The sequence below is a fragment of the Pinus tabuliformis genome, chromosome 9 (assembly GCF_031772625.1).
Source record: "Pinus tabuliformis cultivar Carrire ecotype Pingquan chromosome 9, CPIR1, whole genome shotgun sequence".
NCBI classification, from domain to species: Eukaryota; Viridiplantae; Streptophyta; class Pinopsida; order Pinales; family Pinaceae; genus Pinus; species Pinus tabuliformis.
The window spans coordinates 786,387,296-786,411,967 of NC_142307.1; positions in this window are offsets into that span (position 1 = coordinate 786,387,296).

Genomic DNA, 24,672 nt, shown 5'->3' on the forward strand with positions numbered 1-24,672 from the left:
TGTTCTTTGTGCATATAGTAAAAAATATATGGAGTAGTGGCTTTCATCACTTCAAGAGCAGTAAAACAAGGCTATTGAGAAAAGAACTCCATAATAAACATTGAATTAATTATAAATCTCTTTCATATGTTGAATTAGAAACACCTATAATTGAAATACGAAATTTCTCTCTATCTCTCTAAATATTTTCATTATAATGCATATAGAAAAAATTTATTTATAACCTACATTGTTTACTGGAATAAGAAATCTCTCTCTCTCTCTCTCTCTCTCTCTCTCTCTCTCTCTCTCTCTCTATATATATATATATATATATATATATATATATAAAATTTCCTTAATTAAATATTTTATTTTTAATCAAAGTTTAAATTAAAAAAATAAATAAAATAAAATGTTATTAACAGTCTTAAAATGTCTCATATTAAGAAATCATTAAATTACAAATTTCTTTAATGGAAAGCGAAAATATAAGATTTGATTCTTTTAATTTCAATGTTCATATATATATATATATATCAAATTTCCTTAATTAAATATTTTATTTTTAATCAAAGTTTAAATTAAAAAAATAAATAAAATAAAATGTTATTAACAGTCTTAAAATGTCTCATATTAAGAAATCATTAAATTACAAATTTCTTTAATGGAAAGCGAAAATATAAGATTTGATTCTTTTAATTTCTTCATATAATTTATCATTAAATGACATTGAAATATATATATATATATATATATATATATATATATATATATATATATATATATATATATATATATATAGATATATATATATATATATATATTCCACATGTTAATTAGACATTAAACATTCCCTTCATATGTGATAGTAATTGATTGAGACTGTAATATCAATTAACTCTAGATACTATATGTCAACTCTATATTGATACCATATTGATAGTTACACATCTCTCTCATGCTAAAAAGTAATATACAACTCCATGGCTAACAGAGATTTGGTAGCAACTATGGAATTGGAGAACATGTATTGCTCAGTGGTGTCGGCTATTGGGCATAGCTTTCTTGATCGTGTATAGAAGATTGTAAATTTGCATTTAGCTTATACTACGTTAACCATGAAATTGTCAACATTCAAGGCACACTTGTCATCACATTTGTAGAGAAAACTACAACAAAGTATCACACTTTTCTTATGATATCTAAATACTTTGATATGAAACAACTACCTTGTGCCTCATAGTTTAAATTTGCGTAAGAAGGATGAGTTTCAAGGTGCAAGCTAGAATAAGAAGAGGGGAAGATGGGATTGAGTGTTGTATGAAGAATTTTGTTTGGGACTTGAGATAGATTCATTCTAAGCACAACTAGAGTAAATATTAATAATAAAAAAACTCACTGTACTTTGAATTTTTAACTAAATATATTAAAAATTAGAATATCAATTTAATACACTTTACTCAATTATACATTTAACAATATTTATTTATAAAAAAAAAAAGTAGTACAAAGAATCACATTAATTACTATGGCCGTTGTTTACCTTCCTCTTATTACTTTTAAATTACCTAGTGTTTGTAATTTATTCTTAATCAGATATTGTCAATTTTGTAAAAATATAATCTTCAAGTCTTACTTTTTGGAGCTTTGGTTTTGGCAAAAATCTGGGAAGGACTGAGTGGGTTTTCTTTTGTAAGTTTTGTTTAAAATTAAAAAGTTAAAATTATGTACTGAGAAACTTTGTTTGAAACTTTGGAATAAAATGTTGAGTAAGTTTGACATCATATAATATTAAAATTGTTTATCATTATAAAGTAAAAACCATGTATCATCTGGCTAAGAAATTATTTCCTTTAAAAAGTAAATAATTTTTAATCTTTTAGGTTTGGCGCAATAATATTCATATAGCACAACCCACTAAATGAGTTGGGGTCGAAATCGAACTCACCACCCCTCCTTGTATTAATACACTCCACCAATATTAGCTTTTATAGGTGGTCATTAACTAGATCAATAGGTACAACCCTTGCTTCTTATGCACACAGTGCAGTGGGGACACAGATAAGAAAAAAAATAGTTCTCTAATTAATGCAGTGTGGGGGCTTAGACCAAGAAAAAAATAGCATTAAACATTATAAAGAAACGCTATGGTGAGGAATTATGATAGTTATCCAAAAACTTTCAGGCGATAAATGCATATCCTAAACATCATAGATATGCAAAGTTTCACATTCAAACATGTCATTTTCGAGTTTGAATAGCTCATAATGACAATTCAAACCTATTATTTATAATTTTGGGAAAATCATAATGGCAATTCTTCATAATGCTCAGCGCTCACCAAAAAAATGGTTAACAATACCATTACCAATTTTTCCATTTGCAGGAAATCTCGATCACATCATGATGCATTGCCACAAGAAGGGGTTAATGAAATCTATGGATGTTTTCCAAGACATTGTCTCTATCCACATCCGCTCGGTTTAGGTTTGAAGGGCCTCCATATTACAATTAATATGACTCAGACTCTTTCGCAGGATCTATTGGTTATCATGGACACAGTTCCTCTTGCGGACTTTGCAGAACTCTATAATAATGTGTAAATAGAATGATGAAATAGTCATCACACTTCATAGAATCAATGAGTATTTGCATCCAAGATTTCATGTGCAGGGGGAGGTTGGGGGTTCGAGCCTCGATAAAGATGATAAGAGAATCACAAATATTGTGGAAGGAACCAAGGATCGAGCCTGGGTGCTAAAGCGCAGGATGCATCATGGCCACGGCAAGATAAGAAAGGGAAAGGAAAGTGTTGGGCAGTCTCTGTACGCTCGTAGCTTTAGAGGTTATTCAATCAAATTCTCCTTGGGCACTCTTGCGCAGGATGTGTTATTGATCATGGACACAGCTCGTCCTGTTGCTTCTATAGTACTTTGTAATAATGTGTAAAGAGAATGATGAAATAGCCATCACACTTCACATAAGCAAAGAGTATCCACATCCAGGACTTCATGTGTAGGAGGAAATTGGGGGTTCAAGGCTCGAAAAATATTACAAGAGATTCACCAAGATCATGGAAGGAACCAGGGATCAAGCCTCGGCACTAAAGTGCGGGATGCATCGTGGCCACAACAAGATAAGCAAGCGAAAGGAAAGTGTCGAGGAGTATTTGTACACTCACAGCTTTAGAGGTTATTCAATCAAATTATCCTTGGGCATCCTGTGCAGGATCTGTTGTTGATCATGGACATGGCTAGTGAGTACCTACAATATGTTCATGGATTATAATAAAGATCAACAAGTTGAACAGTTACACAAATCAAGATTCAATTGACAGTTAAAGCAATGGCATCTAACAATGGAAGAACTTTCAAACGTCTAAGATTAGATCTGATGGTGCTGAGGAGTGCAGATTGGATGTTTAGGGAGTTATTCCCCGAGGGAACACCTTAGGGCGTAAATATTCTCCCTCCCTATATAGTTTATTGAAATATTTTAAAAACTATAAGAATTATAAGTCTTCTTCACATTTAAAAGTGAAAATATGATATTTTTTAACTTCTAATTACTTTATCTCTTTATCAATTTGAAACAAAATTTTGTTATTAAGACATCATAATATTTTATTTATGAACAATGGAATCTAGGAAGCACAATGAGCACAAATAGAGTGGTATTTTTTATGTTTTATAATGTTGTTAATTAAAACTAAAAGAAAATTTATATTCATTTTTGTTTTTATTATAGTTGACATTGTTTTTATTTTAAAGAAAAAATTATTTTTATTTCAATAGAGGTTGACATTGGAAGAAATTACACACATCCCTCATGCTGGGCTATAGAATATGCTTCTTGTTACAATTGAAAATATTGATAAACATCTATGTCAACCCTAAATATATCAAGCACCAAGAAGAATCAAATCTCTTAAGTTGCAAACCTTCTCAGATTTTGTCCCTCTTGACACTTGATAAATCTAATGCTATCATTTCACTCAACATGTATATTGAAATATTTTATTTATAACCCACATTGTGCACATAAAAACATTTTTTTGTTATTATGAAGTAGAAATATATATCTATGGGATAGAATCTCATAGTTTTGTTATTAATATTTTTTAAGATGTTATATGTCAAATCCATATTAAACATTGAATGGATTATAAATATCTTTCATGTATTGAATTAGAAACACCTATAATTGAAATACGAAATTTCTCTCTATCTCTCTTAAATATTTTATTTATAGCCCACAGTGTTTACTGGAATAAGAAACCCCTCTATATATATATATATATATATATATATATATATATATATATCAAATTTCCATATTGAAGTATTTTATTTATAACCCACATTGTTTACTGGAATAAGAAATCTCTCTCTCTCTCTCTCTCTCTCTCTCTCTCTCTCTCTATCCCCTATATATATATATATATATATATATCAAATTTTCATTCTGAAATATTTTATTTTTAACCAAAAAAAATGTTATTAACATTCTTAAAATATCTTATATTAAGAAATAATTAAATTACTCATTACTTTAATGGAAGGTGAAAATATAAGATTTGGTTCCTTTACTTTCAATATTCATATAAAATTATGTCCTTAAATATAGACACTGAAATATTATATATATATATATATATATATGAAACTATAATTGATTGGGACTGTAATATCAATTAATTTTAGATATTGTATGTCAACTTTATATTGATACCATATTGAAAGTTACACATTTCTCTCATGCTAAAAAGTAATATATAACTCGAGCAATGACAAAGATTTGATAACAACTATGGAATTGGCAAACTTGTCTTGCTCTGTGGTGTTGGCTATTGGGCATGGTTTTCTTGATCTTGTATAGAAGACTATAAATTTGCATTTAGCTTATACTACATTAACCATGAAATTGACAACATTCAGGGCACACCTGCCATCAAATTTGTAGAGCAAATTACAACAAAGTATCACACTTTTCTTATGAGATCTAAATGCTCCTATATGCAACAACTACCTTGTGCCTCATAATTTAAATTTGTGCAAGGAGGATGAGTGTCAAGGTGCAAGCTATAATAAGAAGAGGGGGAGTTTGGATTGAGTGGTGTATGAAGAATCTTGTTTGGGACTTGAGAGAGATTCATTCTTGGCACGACTAGAGTAAAGCTTAATAATAAAAAACTCAATGTACTTTGAATTTTTTAAATAAATATCTTTAAAATCAAATATCAATTTAATACATTTTACTCAAGTACACATTTAACAATATTCATTTATAAAAATAAAAATACAAATTACTATTTTAAATAAAAATAGTACAAAGACTTACATTAATTACCATGGCCCTCATTTATCTTTCTCTTATTACTTTTAAATTACCTATAAATTACTTAATGTTTGTAACTTATTCTTAATCACTAGTGTCAATTTTGTAAAATTGTAATCTACAAGTCTCACATTTTGCGGTTTTGGTTTTAGCGAAAATATGGAAAGGATTGAGTGGATTTTCTTTTGTAAGTTTTGTTTGAAATTTAAAAATACAAAACTTATAAAAGTTAAAATTTAGAGTAAAACTTTGTTTGAAATTTTGGAATAAAATATTGAGTAAGTTTGACATCATATAATATGAAAATTATTTATGATTTTAAAGTAAAAATCGTGTATTATCTAATTTCGAAATTATTTCCTTTGAAAAGTAAATAATTTTTAATCTTTTAGGTTTGGCACAATACTATTCATCTAGCACTACCCACTAAATGATTTGGGGTCAAAATCGAACTCACTCACCCCTCTTTGTATTAATACACTCCACCAATATCAGCTTTTATAGGTGGTCGTTAACTAGATCGATAGGTACAACCCTGGCTTCTTATACACATAGTGCAGTGGGGACACAGACAAGAAAAAAAATATTGCTCTAATTAACACAGTGCAGGGGCTTAGACCAAGAAGAAAAGAGAGCATTAAACATTATAAAGAAACCTTAGGGCGAGGAATTATGACAGTTATCCAAAAACTTTAAGGTGATAAATGACTCTCCTAAACATGGTAGATATGCAAAGTTTCACATTCAAACCTGTCATTTTAGTGTTTGGGCAGCTCATAGAATTCAAACATGTCATTTCAAAATTATGGGAAAATCATAATGAAAATTCTTCATAATGCTCGACACTCACCGAAAAAATGTTCAGCAATACCATTACCATTTTTCCATTTGTACGAAATCACGATCACATCATGGTGCATTGCCACAAGAAGGGGTTAATGAAATCTATGGATGTTGTCCAAGGAATTTTCTCAACCCACAGCTACTCGGTTTGGGTTTAAAGGGCTTCCATATTAAATTGATATTCATGAGCCAGACTTTTTCACGAGAACTATTGTCGATCATGGACATAACTCCTCCTACTGCTTTTGCAACACTCTATAATAATGTGTAAAGAGAATGATGAAATAGTCCACACACTTGACAAAATAAAAGAGTATATACATCCAAGACTTCATGTGCAAGAGGTAGTTGGGGGTTCGAGTCTCGACAAAGATTACAAGAGAATCGTCAAGATCATTGAAGGAACTAGAATCAAGCTTGGGCGCTGAAGTGTGAGATGCATCGTGGCCACGACAAGATAACTAAGGGAAAGTAAAATGTTGGGGAGGCTATGTACGCTTGCAACTTCGGAGGTTATTCAATCAAATTCTCCTTAGGAACTCCTACACAGGATCTATTGATGATCATGGACAAGGCTTCTCCTATTGCTTTTGCATCACTTTATAATAATGTGTAAAGAGAATGTTGAAATATCCCTCACACTTCATAGAAGCAAAGAGTATCTGCATCCAGGATTTCATGTGCAGGAGGTGGTTGGGGGTCCGAGACTCAATAAAGATTACAAGAGACTCACCAAGATCATGGAAGGAACTAGGGATCAATCCTAGGTTCTAAAGTGCGAGATGCATTATGGCCATGACAATATAAGCAAGGGAAAGGAAAGTGTCAGGGAGTCTTTGTACGCTCGCAACTTTAGAGGTTATTAAATTAAATTCTCCTTGGGCACTCTTGTACAAGATTTGTTATTGATCATGGACATAGCTAGTGAGTACCTGCAATATGTTCATGGGTAAAAATAAAGATCAACAAGTTGAATGGTTGCATAAATCAAGATTTAATTGACAAATAAAGCAGTGGCATATAACAGTGAAAGAACTTTCAATCGTCTAACATGGGATATGATAGTGCAGAGGAGTGAAAAATGGAAGATGGGGGAGTTCTTCTCAGAGGGAACACCTTACGGTGTAAATATTATCCCTCTCTATATATTTTATTGAAATATTTTAGAAACTATAAGAATTATAAGTCTTCTTCACATTTAAAAGTGAAAATATAATATTTTTTGAACTTCTAATTACTTTATCTCTTTATCAATTTGAGACAAAATTATGTTACTAAGACATCATAATATTTTATTTATGAACAATGGAATCTAGGAAGCACAATGAACACAACTAGAGTGGGATTATTGATGTTTTATAATGTTGTTAAGTAAAACTAAACAAAAAATTATATTCATTTTGTTTTTATTATAGTTGACATTGTTTTTATTTAAAGAAAAAATATTTTAATTTTAATGGAGGTTAAGCATGGAAGGAATTACACATATCCCTCATGTTGGGCTATAGAATATGCTTCTCGTTGCAATTAAAAATATTGATAAACATCTGTGTCAACCCTAAATATATCAAGCACCAAGAAGAATCAAATCTCTTAAGGTGCAAACCACTTTTAGAGTATTGAAAAAAGGTTTGCACCTTCTCATATTTTGTCCCTCTTGACACTTGATAAATCTAATGCTAATATTTCAATCAACATGGATATTGAAATATTTTATTTATAACCCACATTGTGCACATCAAAATACTTTTTTGTTATTGTGAAGTAGAAAATATATATCTATGGGATAGAATCTCATATTTTTGTTATTAATATTTTTTAAGATGATATATGTCAACTCCATATTAAACATTGAATGAATCATAAATTTCTTTCACGTATCATGTATTGAATTAGAAACACTTATAATTGAAATACGAAATTTATTTCTATCTATCTAAATATTTTATTTATAACTCACATTGTTTATTGTAATAAGAACTCTCTCTCTCTCTCTCTCTCTCTCTCTCTCTCTCTCTCTCTCTCTATATATATATATATATATATATATTTGAATATTTTATTTTTAACACAAACTAAAAGTTTTTTTTTATTAACATTTTTAAAATATTTCATACCCCATATTAAACATTGACTGAATTATAAATATTTTTTATGTATTGAATTAGAAACAACTATAATTGAAATACAAAATTTCTCTCTATCTCTCTAACTATTTTAATTACCTATAATTGAAATACAAAATTTCTCTCTATCTCTCTAAATAATTTAGTTATAACGCATATAGAAAAATTTTATTTATAACCCACATTGTTTAGTGGAAAATAAATCAACATTTCTTTATTTATCTATCTATCTATATAATTTGCATACTAAAATACTTTATTTTTAACCCCAAATTAAAGTTTTTTTTGTAATTAACATTTTGGATTTGAGAGATCTGTGGTTTTTATCTTTTGAATTGACCGGAGAATCCACAGTATAAACATTTTTGAACCAACGTTTCAAATCCCAAGTGGGATCCATCATCAGGTTGAAGAATGATGATAAAAGAAGAGCAAACAGGGGGAATAAAATATTTCATACTCCATATTAGACATTGAATCAATTATAAATCTCTTTCATGTATTGAATTAGAAACACTTATAATTGAAATACGAAATTTCTCTCTATCTCTCTGAATATTTTAATTATAATGCATATAGAAATATTTTATTTATAACCCACATTGTTTACTAAGATAAGAACTCTCTCTTTCTCCTCAACTATTTTATTTTTAACCCAAAAAATAATAATAATAATAATAATAATAAATAAATTGATAGTTATTAACATTTTTTAAATATTTCATTATTAACATTTTTTAAATATTTCATTTTAGAAATAATTAAATTACACATTTCTTTAATGGAATGTGAAAATATAAGATTTGGTTCTTTTAATTTCAATGTTCATATAAAATTATATCATTAAATATAGACATTGAAATATTTTATATATATCTTACACTTTATATATATACACACACCACATAAACATTACACCTCTCCTTCATATGTGATTGTAATTGATTGAGAATGTAATATCAATTAATTTTTTATTATATGTCAACTCTATATTGATACCATATTGATAATTATACATCTCTCATGCTAAAGAGTAATATACAATTATAGATTAAATTAGTTAGATTAAGTTTTTTTACATTTTTTAATGTGTTAATATAAATTCTATCATTTTATTATATTTATATGTAATGTTATGGGTGTAAAACCTCACTTCAAAAAAAGAAAAAAGAAAAAACTTATTGTTAAAACATTTTATTAGTGTATTTCTTAACATAAACAAGATGTGTAATTCATTTTATAACTATCATGAAGTTGACATGTGGTGTATGTAAATAATAATGTCTTAATCATATCATTAGGATTTTGTCCACGTTTCAAACCATCCAATGTAGTTCATCCTCACTACAAAGGTGAAAAATTCAATCAATCTTAAAGAATAAATAGCAAGGATGCATCAAGGTCTAGAGTTAATTGTTAGTAAATTAGTTAATTAGGAATTAATTATTAGCAAATTAAGACTAAATTAATTAAAATGATATTTATTTATAATTATATAAATTTCTATTAATTAAAATAAATTAAAAGAATTAAATAAAATAATAAAATTAGGTGTTAAAAATTGTATAACAAGTATTAAAATATTTAATAAAATAAGTTTAATAATAATAATAATTAAAATATAAGAAAAAATATTAAAATGAGCCATATTCTTATTGAAAATTGAATATAATAAAATGATTAATAAAATTATATAAAAAATATATATATGTAATATATAAAGAGCATAAATCCATGTTAATATCTAATATATCAAATGCTAAGAGATTAAAAATTTTAAGATACGAACCTTTCTTTAAATCTTATATTCTTAAAAAAAATTACATACCATTAATGGGAAAAATATTACCCGTAACTTTAGACGCTTGTACCTAAATATGAATGGGTAGAGAAAAATGATGGCACTAATAACCACATCTTCAGTTTGTCTTCTTTTATGGACCACGCTACAACTTGATATGTACAACAATATGAATTTTGACATTTTCCGGAATTGCAAGCTCTGAAATTTGGACACAATACATTTATTACCCATGGTCGCCAAAATCACAAATATCTTCTTAGGGAACGAATTTAAACGAAATGCTGGCAAATACTGCAAGCATTACTATAGTGGTTGTGCATTTTCCTAATATATATGTTGATATAGTTTTGACTAGTTACTATTTATAGATTAAAAAATATGGCACAATAGAATATATTTTCACTGTTCAAATTTCAAAACAGTGACATCCATCAAAATTTTTAAAAGCACAGAAAAAGTTGGAGAGACTAAAAAATTAACATGATATGAGGGCGCCTGTGTTTCCAAATTCCATCCTGAATATGACCTGCTTCAATCTTACATCCCTAAAATGATGGGAATAAGACAACACACCTGCAACGATTTTATTATATTGTTGTTAGCATTAAATCTTAGCTCGATAATACAGGGGCAGGTGATTAAATGATAATTGTCGTATTAGACGAGTATCTACATCCAGGACTTCATGTGTAGGAGGCGGTTGGGGGTTCGAGCCTCGACAAATATTACAAGAGACTCACCAATATCATGGAAGGAACCAAGAATCGATCCTAGGCGTTGAAGCGCGGGAGGCATTGTGGCCACAACAAGATAAACGACGGAAAGAAAAGTGTCTGGGAGTCTTTGTACGCTCACAACTTTGGGGGTTATTCAATCAAATTCTTCTTGGGCACTCTTGTGCAGGAACTATTGTTGATAATGGACATGGCTAGTGAGTACCTGCAATATTTTCATAGGTTATAATAAAGATCAACAAGTTGAATAGTTCCACAAATCAAGAATTAGTTGACAGTTAAAGCAATGCATCTAACGATGGAAGAACTTTCAATCGTCTAACATTGGATTTGACAGTGCAGAATGGAAACTAGGGGAGTTCTTCCCAAAGGGAATGCTTTACGGCATAAATATTTAATATAATGATATCATTATGTTCTTTTTAAGAGAAGGTAAAAATTCATTTAATTTTTGTCATGAAAAAGATAAACAATTAAAGAATATGCATGGAAGTAACATATGTCAAGTATGATCAAGGCTAAAATGCATATAATAAAAAATTAGAAAATAAGTATGGAGCTAACACATATCAAGTATGATGAGGCTAACAAAAGGAAGGCACTGAATTCTATCATAATTAATCAATGAAAGAAATAGAATAAAAATAAATAACTTAAATAGAGTGAAAGAAATAGAATAAAATAAACAACTTATATAGAGTGAATTTAGATAGAGTGAATTGAGATTAAAGTGCAAAATTATTTTAGCCTTAACATCTCATAATATGAAAAACAAGGAATGACACAACTAAGAATTATCATGTACATGTTGAAATGTGAAACAGAGTGATATAAAACTAAGTAACACTTTCTATTACATTGTATAAAATAATAATAAATTAGAAAGTCCAAATCTAAATATCAAAAATTAAAAAATAATATTTTAAAATGCACTGAAATATACAACAAAGTTGGCCAAAAACACATATGGATCAAAGTAAAAAAAAAGTGTACGCTTGGCAGGACTACATCTTCTTGATGTCTGATATATCACTTGGATCGGGGATGGGAATTGAATTGGTGACTTCACATCAAAGAATGCCTTAACAGAATACCTAATCACCATCTCTCCACATGAAAGATTTATTGTGAATTTCGTATTTTAGACAAAAGACATAGGGATAAATTTGACAAAAACAGTTGGATGAAGAAAAAACATGCATGTGGAAATTGCACATAGTGACCTTTGTGGTCCCATGAGAATTTAGTGATTGGAAATTCCAAACTATTTTATGACATCCATCAATGCCCTTCCAAGAAAAATTTGGTTGTGTTTTCTCAAGTACAAGTCATTAGCTCTAAAGTCAAACCCATATTAATATACATCATAAAATCAAATAGATATTAACTCAAAGAATGCATAATATCCAAACCCTTCTCAAAACATTTTAAAGCTAAAAAATATTTGTAATCTGGCAGTTTATTGTCAATGAATCAATTGTCCCATGTGAACCCATAAAATGTATGTTGGGAGCCACGTCATGAATATGAAACGTGGTATATTCTTCATATATACAGCGTAATTTGGTGCATTTTAGGGCTCACAAGGCATTTAGAGTGAATATCAAGTCCAACACACCTCATATAAACTCATAATATATAAAAGGTCTCTCCAAGGGTTCGCATTCATTATTAACTGAGAAGAAAATCCAAATGCACAAAATATAAAGAGAAGCTCAAATACCGATCACCTTCACCAATCAACTTAAGCAAATATTGACTTTTCTGAAATAAAAAATACAAATGTTAGCATTTAAAGAAATTGCTCCAAACAAATATGAAGAAAGATAAATCTACAAATCATGAAAGAATTGACTTCCTGCTAGTTCCAAGAGATTGATCACTTTTTATGTGCCCCCTGGTTGATTGAACTTGTGGCAACAATCTCTAATTCCTTAGTGATATAGAATTGGGTTTCCCATTAGGAGTTTCTCGAAAAGAATGCCACCATATTATAGGACATCCCTTCTCCTAAACATCTAGACTCGACCTTGGAGAATGACCACGAAGATTTGCTTTTTCTGACTCAGTAGCAATCATGTAACTTGGAATCGATGGACTACCTTGAGAAGCATGTTCAATATGCTCAGTTTTAATAGATCCAAATGAACTGTGTCTTCTGGGTTCCTACTTCTATAACGTTATTCCACCTATCTTCCTGCCTTAATAGTATTTTATGCCTCATAATAGCATCATTATGAGTTATACCAAACAGAGTATCTAAATCCCCTTACCATTTAAAAACCATCCTCAATTCTTGTATCACCCACCTCAATATCCACTCTAGACATCCTAGGTTACTCTTAATTGATCAAGAGTATAGAATTTCTACGGTGGTGTTTTATGTGCACTAAAATACCTATGAGGCCCAACACTATGTATGGGGGTTCATTGCAGCCTTGGATATATTATGTGAGCTTATGTGATGTTTTGCTTGTGGCTACAACTTAGTTTTGGTTGTCACCTAGTTATCATCATTCAAAACTCACTCATCTCAGATCATTGCAACATTGGATATATTATGTGAGCTAATGTGATGTTTTGTTTGTCACAATGATTCAAAACTTAGTTATTATATCTTAATATTGACTTTCTCGTTGTTTGTTAAGTATATGAATCCTTTAAAAAAACCATAGGAACATTTGATTTTACACTAACATCTCCCCAACATGCGTGGGGGTTTCAAAAATTGGAGAGCAACTTGAGTGGTTATTGTTATAAATTGTTGTATAAGATGGGAAACTTGGATGGTATGTAGGTAATTTGGATGTCATAACAGATATCTATTTTGAATTTTCCAGTGTCTCTTCCCACCATGCAGCGAATAGGATCCATTTCCACTGAGAATGCCAATACATCATTGTGCTAATGACAAAGACCATTTATTTTATCTTGTGACATCCCTGGCCCTTTTCTCTGATTGTGGATCAAGTTATAGAATAGAATAGACTCTCTCTTCAGAAGGCTTTGTGGTATCTATTGGATGGAGGGGAATGCTATAATAAAATTTGTACCAAAAAACCCTCCGGGTTGTCTCAATTTACTTTGTTTACATGTTGTAAATACTCAGTTCTAAAACATTTTTTATATAGTTGCTCACATGCTTAAAGGAAAAATTAAACAATCTATGTAAAGTTTAAACCATTTATATCTTTAGGTTCTTTTTTTTCCTTCTTTATTGTTAATCCTCATATTTTAAAGTTGTAAAACATTTTTCATATGATTACTTGTTTAGAGGCCAAACTGAACGTGTTATATGAATTATTAAAATCTTCAACCTTTATTAATTTTTCATCCTTCTTGATATACAATACATCAAAACATCACATGCACTTCATCATCAACTTCTCCTTGCCTAGAAAGGAAGCATAGACTTTTATTTCTTTATATCTTTATATCTCCTTGTTTCCATTGCTAGGTGATGAGAGTTCAGATTGAATTGACAGATTTTGTGTCATTCATGCATGAAGATTTTTTCTCTTGAGAATATGTTGTTCTATGTTATCTTTTCTTTAGGTACTCTTCTTGTGAACTTGAAGAATCTTAAGATTGTACTATAATGAACCTATCTTTTTTACAAATCCCACTTCCATATTGATGAGGGTTTTATATAGATGTCGTTAACCATTTTATGTTGATTTGATTTCATACTCCTTGTGTATGTTTTTTTCTTTGTGGATTCTTGACCTATTAAATATTGTTTAATATACTAAATTTTCATTGTATTTCTAAGTCTCTTAAAATGAACTAATTTATATTTTAATAGTTGATATGAAGTTGGTTGTATTTGTTCTTTGTGCATATAGTAAAAAAATATATGGAGCGGTGACTTTCATCACTTAAAAAGCAGTAAAAACAAGGCTATTGAGAAAAGAACTTCATATCAAACATTGAATGAATTATAAATATATTTCATGTATCAAATTAGAAACACCTATAATTGAAATACTAAATTTCTCTCTATCTCTCTAAATATTTTAATTATAATGCATATAGAAATTTTGTATTTATAACCTAAAATGTTCACTGGAATAAGAAATCTCTCTCTCTCTCTCTCTCTCTCTCTCTCTCTCTCTATATATATATATATATATATATATACCAAAATTTAAATTAAAATAAATAAATAAAGTGTTATTAACATTCTTAAAATATCTCATATTAAGAAATAATTAAACCACACATTTCTTTAATGGAAGGTGAAAATATAAGATTTGATTCTTTTAATTTAAATGTTCATATAAAATTATGTCATTAAATATAGACATTGAAATATTTTATATATATCTTACACTCTATATATATATAAACACACGACATGTTAATTAAACATTACACATCCCTTTCATATGTGATTGTAATTAATTGAGACTGTAATATCACTTAATTTTAGATATTATATGTCAACTCTATATTGATAACATATTGATAGTTACACATCTCTCTCATGCTAAAAAGTAATATACAACTCTAGGGCTAACAGAGATTTGGTAGCAATTGTGGAATTGGCGAACATGTCTTTCTCTGTGGTGTTGGCTACTAGGCATAGATTTCTTGATCTTGTATAGAATACTATAAATTTGAATTTAACTTATACCACATTAACCATGAAATCATCAACATTCAGGGCACACTTGTCATCACATTTGTAGAGCAAATTACAACAAGGTATCGCACTTTTCTTATGAGATCTAAATGCTCCTATATGCAACAACTACCTTGTGCCTCATACGTTCAAATTTGTGCAAGGAGGATGAGTGTCAAGGTGCAAGCTAGAATAAGAAGAGGCGAAGCTCAGATTGAATGGTGTATGAAGAATTTTGTTTGGGACTTGAGATAGATTCATTAAAGCTTAATAATAATAAAATTCACTGTACTTTGAATTTTTTAAATAAATATCTTAAAAATTAAAATATCAATTTAATACATTTTACTCAATTACACATTTAACAATATTCATTTATAAAAATACAAATACAAATTACTATTTTAAATAAAAATAGTACAAAGAATCACATTAATTACCATGGCCCTCGTTTACCTTCCTCTTATTACTTTTAAATTACCTAATGTTTGTAACTTATTCTTAATCACATAGTGTCAATTTTGTAAAACTATAATCTACAAGTCTCACTTTTTGCAGCTTTGGTTTTGGCGAAAATTTGGGAAGGACTGAGTGGGTTTTCTTTTGTAAGTTTTGTTTGAAATTTAAAAATAAAAAATTATAAAAGTTAAAATTATGTAGTGAAAAACTTTGTTTGAAATTTTCAAATAAAATATTGAGTAAGTTTGACATCATATAATATGAAAATTGTTTATGATTATAAAGTAAAAACCATGTATCATGTGACTTAGAAATTATTTCCTTTAAAAAGTAAATAATTTTTAAAATTTTAGGTTTCACAGAATGCTATTCATATAGCACTACCCACTAAATGATTTGGGTCGAAATTGAACTCACCCACCCCTCCTTGTATTAATACACTCCACCAATATCGGCTTTTATAGGTGGTCGTTAACTGGATTAATAGGTACAACCCTTGCTTCTTATACACACAGTGAAGTGGGGACACAAACAAGAAAAAAAAATTCTCTAATTATCGCAGTGTGGGGGCTTAAACCAAGAAAAAATAGAATTAAACATTATAAAGAAACGTTAGGGTGAGGAATTATGACAGTTATCCAAAAACTTTAAGGCGATAAATTATTTTCCTAAGCATCATAGATATGTAAAGTTTCACATTCAACATGTCATTTCAGTGTTTAGATAGCTCATAATGACAATTCAAACCTGTCATTCAAAATTTTAGGAAAATCATAATGACATTTCTTCATAATTCTCGGCACTCACTAGAAAAATGGTTAACAATACCATTACCATTTTTCCATTTGCAGGAAATCTCAATCACATCATGATGCACTGCCATAAGAAGGGATTAATGAAATCTATGGATGTTGTCCAATACATTGTCTTTGTCCATAGCCACTCGATTTAGGTTTGAAGGGCCTCCATATTATAATTAATATGAGCCAGACACTTTCGCAAGATCTATTGGTTATCATGGACACAGCTTCTCTTGTTTCTTTTGCATCACTCTATAATAATGTGTAAATAGAATGATGAAATAGTCGTCACACTTCATAGAAGCAAAGAGTATCTGCATCCAGGACTTCATTTGCAGGAGGAGGTTGGGGTTTGAGCCTTGATAAAGATTACAAGGGAATCACCAAGATCGTGGAAGGAACCAGGGATCGAGCTTCAGCACTGAAGCACGGGATGCATCGTGGCCATGGTAAGATAAGCAAGGGGAAGGATAGTGTTGGAGAGTCTTTATACGCTCGCAGCTTTAGAGGTTATTCAATAAAATTCTCCTTATGCATTCCTATACATGATGTGTTGTTGATCATGGACACAGCTCCTCTTGTTACTTATACAACACTCTGTAATAATGTGTAAAGAGAATGATGAAATAGCCATCACACTTCACAGAAACAAAGAGTATCTGCATCCAGGACTTCATGTGTAGGAAGCAGTTGGGGGTCCGAGCCTCGACAAATATTACAAGGGACTCGCCAAGATCATGGAAGGAACTAGAGATCGAGCCTAAGCACAGAAGTGTTGGATGCATCGTGGCCATGACATGACAATAAATGGAAAGGAAAGTGTCGGGGAGTCTCTATACACTCATAGATTAATAGGTTATTCAATCAAATTCTCCTTGGGCATTCCTGTGCAGAATTTGTTGTTGATCATGGACACAGCTAGTGAGTACCTACAATATGTTCATGGGTTATAATAAAGATCAACAAGTTAAACGGGTACACAAATCAAGATTCAATTGATAGTTAAAGCAGTGGCATTTAATGGTGGAAGAACTTTTAATCGTCTAACATTGGATCTGACGGTGTTGAGGAGTATAGAGTGGAAGCTTGTGGAGTTCTTCCCAGAGGGAACGCCTTACGGCGTAAATATTCTCCCTCTCTATATATTTTAATGAAATATTTTAGAAACTATAAGAATTATAACTCTTCTTCACATTTAAAAGTGAAAATATGATTTTTTTTTTAACTTCTAATTACTTTATCTCTTTATCAATTTGAGACAAAATTGTGTTACTAAGACATCATAATATTTTATTTATGAACAATGGAATCTATGAATCATAATGAGCACAACTAGAGTGGGATTATTGATGTTTTATAATGTTGTCAAGTAAAACTAAACAAAAATTTGTATTCATTTTTGTTTTTATTATAGTTGACATTGTTTTTATTTAAAGAAAAAAATATTTTTATTTTAATAGAGGTTGAGCATGGAAGGAATTACACATATCCCTCATGTTAGGCTATAGAATTTGCTTCTTATTGCAATTAAAAATATTGATAAACATCTATGTCAACCCTAAATATATCAAGCACCAAGAAGAATCAAATCTCTTAAGGTGCAAACCTTCTTTTCGTTGCAATTAAAAAATATTGATAAACATCAAGAAGAATCAAATCTCTTAAGGTGCAAACCTTCTCTGATTTTGTCTCTCTCGACACTTGATAAATCTAATGCTAATATTTCACTCAACATGGATATTGAAATATTTTATTTATAACCTGCATTGTGCACATCAAAATATTATTTTGTTATTATGAAGTATAATATATATATATATATGGTATAGAATCTCATATTTTTGTTATTAATATTTTTTAAGATGTTAAACATTGAATGGATTATAAATCTCTTTTATGTATTGAATTAGAAACACCTATAATTGAAATACGAAATTTCTCTCTATCTCTCTAAATATTTTAATTATAATTCATATATTAATATTTTATTTATAACCTACATTGTTTACTGGAATAAGAAATCTCTCTCTCTCTCTCTCTCTCTCTCTCTCTCTCTCTCTCTCTCTCTCTCTATATATATATATATATATATATATATATATGAAGTATTTTATTTTTAACCCAAATTAAAGTCTTTTTTGTTATTAACATTTTTAAAATATTTCATACTCCATATTAAACATTGAATGAATTATAAATCTCTTTCATGTATTGAATTAGAAACACATATAATTGTAATACGAACTTTCTTTGTATCTCTCTAAATATTTTAATTATAATGCATATAGAAATATTTTATTTATAACAAGTGTGGTTCATCATCAGGACCAGATGAAGAAGGGCAAACCATGGCAAAGGCTTAAATAGAGAGCAATGTAGAGACATAATTTCAAGTAACAGCTATATTTGAAAAAATTTGTTTAAATTGTAATATTTATTTATTAATATATTAAAAACAAATATTATTAAGTAACAGTTGTATTAAACGGCTAGTTTTTGAAAAATATTTAAATAATGATATTATTTCATTAATTTATTAAAAATATTAATAGGTAACAGCTATATTAAATGGCTAGTTTTTGAAAAAATAATATTTAAATTAATTCATTATGGATCACACAAGCTTGAATACAGAAATCTCTAAATCGTGAAGTTTTCCATCCACAAACCTGTTTCACTTTACTGTTGCTTTCACTTTCACAAAATTCCCAAACCATTGAGTCCATCCATAAAGTTGGGCATAATAACAACTCGACAATTATCACCCAGTTATGATCAAGCATTAACGGGAAAAACATTGTTTGTAGCTTTAGACGCTTGTACCTGGATATGGATGGGTAGATAAAAATGGTGGCACCAATGACCACATCTTTAGTTTGTCTTCTTTTCTGGACCAAGCTACAACTTGATATGTACAACAATCTGAATTTTGACATTATCCAGAATTACAAGCTATGAAATTTGGACACATACATTTATTACCCATGGTTGCCGGAATCGTAAATATCTGTTTAGGGAATGAATTTAAATGAAATGTTGGCAAATACAGTAGGCATTGCTAGAGTGGTTGTGTGTTTTCCTAATATATATGTTGATATATTTTTGACTAGTTACCATTTATAGATTAAAAAATAGTCTTTGTTAAAAAAGACTAACAAAATAACACGATGTGAGGGTGCCTGTATTTCCAAATTCCATCCTGAATATGACTTGCTTCAATATTACATCCCTGAAACGATGGGAATAAGACCACACAACCGCAACAATTTTAGTATATTGTTGTCAGGATTAAATCTCAACTCGATAATACAAGGTTAGGAGATTAAATGGTAATTGTCGCATTAGATGAGTATCTGCATCTAGGACTTCAAGTGCAGGAGGCAGTTGGGGGTTCAAGCCTCGACAAAGATTACAAGAGATTCATCAAGATCATGGAAGGAACCAAGAATCGAAATTGGGCATTGAAGCACGAGATGCATCGTGGCCACAATAGGATAAGCAAGGGAAAGAAAAATGTCGGGGAGTCTCTGTACACTCACATCTTTGGAGGTTATTCAATCAGATTCTCCTTGGGCACTCCTGTGCAAGATCTGTTGTTGGTCATGGACATGGCTAGTGAGTACCTGCAATATTTTCATAGGTTATAATAAATATCAACAAGTTGAACGGTTGCACAAATCAATATTCAGTTGACAATTAAAGAAATGACATCTAACGATGGAAGAACTTTCAATCCTCTAACATTGGATCTGATGGTTCAGAGGAGTGCAGAGTGGCAGCTAGGGGAGTTCTTCCCAAAGGGAATGCCTTATGGCGTAAATATTTAATATAATGATATAATTATGTTTTTATTTTCTAGGAGAAGGGAAAAAGTTAGATAACATTTTTTCATGTAAAAGATAAAAGTTACATTAAGTAACTACCTAAAACATATATAATAAACAATTAGAGAACATGCATGGAAGTAACATATATCAAGTATACATAGGATATTGTGGGGAAGTTGTGCTCTATAACTCTAGAAGCTTTGTGCCATCGAAATTCCCAAACCCTAAGGTCAGAACCTGCATTTCCTGACATCTTTAGCACATTCGCCAAACAGTAAGCCGCTAGGCAGTCCGTAATGACAGAAGCAGACCGGGGGGGAGAGATCCCCTCCTACTGGGACACTGTGGCAGGAGATTCAAGCCAAAAAATAAGAAACCAGCCACATGCCAAAGAAACAACTAATCTGAAAAATGGCCCAATCCTCATAGCGCGATGGCAAGCTAGAAGCAGGAGGGAATGTCTGCCATGTGCAACAGAGAAACCCAGATTTGTAATCTCGATGAACAAACTGGAAAGATACCAAAGCTTCATGAAGGACCATGCAATGATCTGCAACTTCATAGGAGTGTGGCCGACAGAGAAAGATGTGATCAAGTGGGTACAACAAAAATGGCAACCCAAAGGCCATATCGAACCCAATCTAGGAGCCAGAGGCTTCTTCACAGTAATCTTCTCAAACCTACAACATAAGGAAAGAGTATTTGAAAATGGCCCCTGTTTTCATTATAATGCAGGCCTGTTCTTGTGATATTGGGAAGAATGTTACAACCCCGATAAAGAGAAATTATTGGTAGCCCCAGTCTAGGTAAGACTATTTGGACTCCCAATAGAATTCTAGGACCTGGAAATATTAGAGGGAATTTGGAACACAATAGGAAAATTTGTTAAAATAGTTGAAACCACAAAAAGAGGCTGATATACTTCCTATGCTAGAATATGTGTGTATATGAATATAGCAGAGCCCATCCCTGAATTAGTAGAGTTAGAATACCATGAAGACATCTGGCAACAGACCTAGACTATGAGCATATCCCGTTCAAATGTCGAAGGTACCATGAATATGGAAACTTATTTAAAGAATGCCCATTGAACCAAGAAGGCCTGGAGCTAAAGGAAAAACAACTGAAACCCCCACAGGAAGGAAATGAGGGGTTCTAAGAAGTTAAGAACAAAATAAGGCCACCAAAAGGGATCTCAAAAACTAGAAAATACAACCAATCTCAGTCGAGCAATGAAAACAGATATGAGGTACTGCAAGAGGAAGAAGAAGCAGAAAATGAAACCCAACTTATGGATTACTAGGAAAAAGGAAAAGAAAGTAGTTCATTTCATGCAAAAATAACACCAAAGCGGAAAGCTCAAATAGATCTCACAGATAAAGATGAATAGGTAGGGATGGAAACCACTACAATGGAAATTGACCCAAGCAAGGGGGAGGAGCTAAGCATGGAAGAGGAAGTTCTCAAGAAATTGTAAAACGAATGGAGGCACCTAGACGAAAGATTTATCCCAGAGGACCAAAATAAATTGTACAAGGAGACCTTCCAACAATATAAGGCCAAACAAGGACAAAGACAAGTAGAGATCACAGAGAAACTAGGTATCCACCAGGAAAACCCCCAGGAATATCAAAACAGAGCAAAAGGCAGAAAGAAAAGAGGAAGAAGAAATTTACAAGAATTGATACAGATAATGGGAGAGATGTTGGTAAACACGAGCAGGGTGGTACCGTTATCATCGGTATACCAACAACTAAACAAAGTTTCCTAATGATAGTAATATCTTGGAACATAAGAGGCCTAAACAGTCGAGGAAAACAGAGATTTAATGGAGCGATTGAAGAAAGAAAAGCCTCAAACAATGCTTCTCCAAGAAACCAAGATAACAAGAGAAAACTAGAAGAGATTCCAAGAAAAATGAAACCAAGGTACGAGGCAGTAACAACGAATGCGAAAGGAAGCACAGGAGGCATAGCGATAATATGGAATCCAGTGGAGGTAAAAGAAGATTATTGGATAGGAATGCAACGCATCCTCACAGGTCAGCTCCGAATTATAGGGACAAAATAATGGTTCATGCTCTCAGCACTATACGGACCGCACATTCCAATCGCAAAGGAAAACTTCATAAAAAAAATAAGGACCCTAAATCAAATGCATGATGAAAAGCTTTGGGTGATTGCAAGGGTCTTTAATCTGATAACATCGTTAAAGGAGAAAAGGGGATGGATTAGAAGGGAGGAACCCAAAATGGAAACAAGAAGAGTTACATCTGGTGGGAATCCTAACAATCAATGGAAGGTACATGTGGAACAATAGAAGAGGAGGAAACAGGAAAATAATGTCTCGCCTAGACAGATTCTTGGCAACTGAACACTTAATCAGCAGAGATGTATACTACAAGGCATCCATCCTGCCATGTATGGGTTCGGATCACTGGCCGATTAGACTGGAAGTGGATATCAAACAAGGGAAAACTAAAAAGCCCTTCAAGTTTGAAGCATTCTGTTTAAGAGATTTGACTTTCCTTGGAAAAATGAAGGAATGGTGGAAAGAAAGTGAGAAAGAAGGAAGAAACCTAATGCATACATTCCAAATCTACCTTAAAGAACTCAAATACAGAATTAAAAAATGGAACAAGGAATATTTTGGTAACATACATCAGGAACAAGAACTTCTACAAGCAAAGATGAGGAAGGTGCAACAACAAATAATAAATGATGGAAGAACTGAAACCCTAGTGGAGGAAGAAGGACATCTGCTAAATAAATTTGAGGAAAGGAGGTAGCAAGAAGAGATCTTGTGGAAACAAAAATCAAGAATTCAATGGATGAGGGAAGGGGAAAGTAACACTATATTTTTTTCATAAAGCGATGATTCAACGTCATCAGCATAATAGGATCTTCTCCTTAGTGGACCAGGAAGGGAATCGCCTCACTCAAAAGGAAGACATGGAGAATCTGCTAGTCCACCACTTCCAAAATTTGTTGGCAGAACCTAATATAGATAGGGAAAAGAATATAAACAGAATAACTCGGGATATCCCCAAATTAGTGAGTAGGGACCAAAACTTGGCCCTACTAAGGGAATCACTAAGTCTGAGGTGGAAGATGTTATCAAAGGACTTGCGAAGAATAAAGCTCTGGGCCTGGATGAGTTCATAGCAAAGTTCTTTCAGGCATCTTGGTCGCTATAGGAGAAGATATCGTGGCAGTCGTGGAGGAGTCTCAACGTAATAAAAGAATGCATATGTCCCTAAACTTCACCTTCCCATATCTTATCCCAAAAACTGACCACTTGGAAGAACCGCAAGGCTTCAAACCAATATCTCTCTGCAATGTAATATATAAAATCATGGCCACAATCATGGTAAATCTAATCAAACCTATCTAGCTTGGGTTAATCTCTCATGAGCAGACCAACATTATCAAAGGGAGGCAGATTGTGGATGGAATTGTTATGGTGCAAGAGGCGATCCACTCCCTGAAAAGTAAAAAAGTTAAAGGCATGGTGATAAAACTAGATTTATCACAAGCTCATGATCACCTAAGTTGTAATTACTTACAAGGAAGCCAAAAAGCATATGGCTTTGATCCTAGATGGATAAGTTGGATCTATTCGATGATATTGAGCCTAGTGTTCTCAGTCCTTCTCAATGGAACTCTGACGGAGGCTTTCAATGCAACAAGGGGGCTAAGACAAGGCAATTCAATGTCCCTGTTCTTGTTCATATTGGTTGTTGAAGGATTAGGAAGATATGTAAAATAAAAAGTGCAAGGCGAACAATTTACAGGCCTTAGAATGTGGGGTAATGGTTTGATGTTAACACATTAATAGTTTGTTGATGACATAATGATGTTTGGGTAAGAAACCCTCAAGGAATTCAAAGCCCAGATGGAAATCTTGAACGAACTCATGAGTGCTTCTGGGACGAAGATTAATAAGGATAAGTTGGACGTCTTCTTTTTCAATATTACAGCCCCATCCCAAGCTTTCCTAGCAAGAATCATGGGATTTAGCATAGGTAATCTCCCTTCAAAATACTTAGGGATCCCGCTTAGTCTCCACCCAATCATAGTGGAAAACTAGAAGACACTTCTGGCAAAAATCCAAGGGAGACTGCAGAGCTGGACCTT